Here is a 3,754-nt window from a genome sequence, read left to right as displayed (position 1 = left end):
TTAGCTAGCAATCTACCACTGACGTAAAATATGTTAAAGGGGAGTATTATGTAAAATCAACTTTCTTTCAGCTGCATATTATGTTACGATATTATTTCCTCATCAAAACATGCCTGAAGTGTTGTGTGTTGACTCATTCAAATTCACTGCTTTTTGAGCATTATCTTGACATTTTGTGTCAAATTTTTTTAAAAGATAGCTAATTAGATAGCTTTTTGAAAAGCTAAAAAGTTCTGCTACTTCTAATGACCTTATTCGTTTGGTCCATTCCAAGACCTTCCAAATGAAAGTTTGCTTTTTAAAAAAAAAAAAAAAAAAAACTGAAAAGAAAAGAAACCTTTTAGCAAATAACACTGTTTCATCTCATTTGTTTTGTTTGCGTCAGTAATGTATCAAGGGACAAATTGGCAGAAGTTCTGCGACTCCCTCTTTTTATTTAGCACTGTTGGACTTATAAGAATTTCCTTCTTGTAGATTTGAAACTCCTGCTTAAGAACTCAAAGTCAGCATACCAGAACAGCAGTAAAATATGCTATGATTAATTGAAGCAAGTTTAAGCATGTTTATTTGTTGGCTTCCTTATGTAACTTGCCCCTTGCCTTCTTTACATGTAACTGTGTGCATGCATAGATGTTTAACTTGTGTGTCTTTGTGTCGCCCTACGATGGAGTGGTGACCTGTCTGTGGTGTGCATAACCCACCTTTCACCCATTGACCACTGAAAACGGGAAACCCCATCACAAAAGAATGAAGTGTATTATAGTACATTTCAATGTTATTGATACTGCTATTATACTGTTTTATAATTTGCCGTGTAAATGTACATTTGCCATGCACATGTTTTAGTAGGATTTCTTTTGATAGACACAGACGCAGCCAGGAGGCTCTTTGAATATGTCGACAAGATAATTACTAGTCACGCTCTCCACGACATTGGCTTGAATAGGGGAGCGGCAAGAAGAAAGACCCAATTAATATTTTGCTGCAAGTCATGTAGGAGGCACACAAAGCATGTGGAAGACCACAAAGTAACTTTTTTTTTTCTTTTCTTTTCCTTTACGATGCAAAATGAAGTGTGGCAGGAAAAATAACATGGCCCTAAGATCAATTGAGAATCTGTGGCAAGACTTGAGAAATAATATTCTCTGTTGTTCTCCATCGAACCTGGCTGATTTTGAACTGCTTAATGAAGAAAGAAGGGGAGGGGGGGGAGGAAGCTCAGTGAAATAACTGGAATTAATGTATCAAGCAACTGTACAAAATAAATTAGTTGAATGATAATGCTGTGGCCTTATGTTGTTAGTGGCGTAATCTGTGGCAGCCAGCACTCGATATTTAACAGTATAAAATCCAGGACGACCAAAAGACAGTGAAGTGAGTAAAATAAAATGTTTGGGGATTTCAGGAATCTCCCTTTGTGCCATTTTGAATCTGCTACGTTCATTGACCGCATCAACCACAGTTGAAGACTTTGTTTGAACAACAACAGATGTATGAATAAAAGGAGTTTAATGTCCAACTATTTTATCGGCCCTTATCCTGCTTGGCCTTTTTTTTTTTTTTTCTTTATTGTTGGATGGGATTCGGGAATCTACCAGGGAAGGGGAATTCTGAAGGAGTTTGTTCTCCAGAGATCCACTCCTATTTTCCCATGCATCTCATTTGACAGGCAAATCCAATGCAAATCTGCTGTGCTGGAGAGGAGGACCCACGAAGAGTTGGGAGACACAGTGTGCACAGGAGGGCCGGTCAGTTCAAATACGCGTGTGTGTGTGTGTGGTGTGTGTGTTTTAGGGGTAAACCGAGACCAAGAGGGGGAGGGAGATGCTTTCAGGATCTGTCAAATCCCTCATTATCCCATGTCTGACATTAGCTTTTTTTTGTGTGTGTGTGTGTGTGATGAAAATTTACGCTGCAGATAAGCGTGATATTTTGCATGTGAGATTGGATAAGACTGTGTGTGAAAGTGTGCGAGAGTGTTCACATTGCATCACAAGAGCATGTGTGACACATGTACCTTCCTCTTTCTAGTTGCAAAACAGCCCTGCTTGTCGTTGCCTCTGCTTCCGCGTGTGTGTTTGTCTCGGTGTTGTGCATCTCCCTTCATTCATATGCAGCCCCGTAGTATAGTAGTGAAAACTGTGGGGAAGTTGTCACAACGAGAGGAAGCGTGTAGTAAAAATATGACAAGATATGCCGAGTATTGTTCACCTCATTGAAGGAGAGTTTCCTCTTTTTTTTTTTTTTTTTTTTTCTTCTGTGAATGTGTCGTGGGTGTTTCTGTGTGCACTTCTTCAGAGGACGGCTGCATGTGCTGCACACACTGGGATACACCTGCCGCTCTGCACACAAACGATGCACGAAAACATGACTTAATATTTACGTTTGCCGTTGTTCCTCCTGAATCAGACTTCCTCAAGAGAAGTTCTCCGGGATGTTGTTAAAGCATGCAATAAAGAACGAAACTGCTTCCCAGTGAAAGTAAATCATTTGATTGTTTTATACTTCCTGAAGTCCAGGCGTGACCTCTGCTGATCTTCCTTACTTAAATCGGCGATATGATAACATGCTCCGCTGTGGACGCCACGACAGGTCTTTTAAAAAATGCGCAAAATTACAACTAAAAGAAAAATGACTTACAAAGACAAGAGTTAGATCACAAGGGTGTCACTTGCATCATTTGCTTTAGTCCTCAAATGCGCATGGATTCAGCTAGCATGGACGATTCGCTGGCATCTCACTAATATTACTCTCTAATAAGACTCACTTCCTGCTGTCTTCTTCTGTGTCTGTTCAGAGACTGTCTGTGCAGCCGAGGAAGGATGCTGGCTGTTCTGTCAGCTCGGTGTGAGTGTCTGCTTTACTCATTCTCTTGCTTCAAATGCCCAGAAGTTTGGACACCACACCTCTCTGCGCGCTTGTCATTCTAGCTCTCTGCTCGCATGCCGGCCGGGACGGTTGATTTTTCTAGACAACACGACGTGTAAGGTGCACCACTTTATTTAGGAAGAAGGACAAGGATGTGAGGTTTTTCTACCTCTCTGAAGGCATGTTTCGCCCTGAAAAACAGACATTCTGGAAGAAACTGCTTCCTTCTGCTTGCGGATAGTTTTAGGTTATCAAATTTTTTACAAGCACAGCCTGTTAATGCTGGAAATATGGATCAAATAATATGACTCATGTAGGACTTATTTGTCACGGTACAGGGTGTGCAGATAATGCATCATAATGAACACATTACGCGTGGGTGTTTGATAAGGATTCTTCCTGTTTTCCAAGCGTGTTGTGTTTCATTTTCACTGTCTTAGAAATGAGAATCACAACTGTCCAATTGAAAGTCAAATATATTAAGAATTTTTGCACTTTTAGTCAAGAAAAGTAATGTCTAACTCTTTTTTTTTTTTGTTCAGAAAACTAATTTTTTAAACTGTCATTAATACAGGTGTAAACAAATGTAAAACAATCATTATAATTCAGAGCACCGAGTATTATTACTTAAGATGCAACATCTTGTCTGAAAAGAATGGAGGTGAATAAATCCATACTAAAGGGTTAAAAATGCTTCTTAGCTGCTGTTTGGTATACAAGCAATTCCCTATACAGTGGTATGTAAAACTTTATAACTCCCTAATGGATTTCACATGATTCTGATAGATAATCGCATGATTTTCACTGGAAAATCCCCATGTGAAAATATGTTCTCTCCTCTTCTCACATAATGCATTTTCTGCAATTACCCAAAAAATCTTCTGGT

This window comes from Poecilia latipinna, unplaced genomic scaffold (assembly GCF_001443285.1).
Source record: "Poecilia latipinna isolate Pla-1442-1.1 unplaced genomic scaffold, P_latipinna-1.0 Scaffold161, whole genome shotgun sequence".
Lineage (NCBI taxonomy): Eukaryota > Metazoa > Chordata > Actinopteri > Cyprinodontiformes > Poeciliidae > Poecilia > Poecilia latipinna.
The sequence above is the reverse complement of the archived record's forward strand: the minus strand, read 5'-3'. Positions refer to the sequence as shown.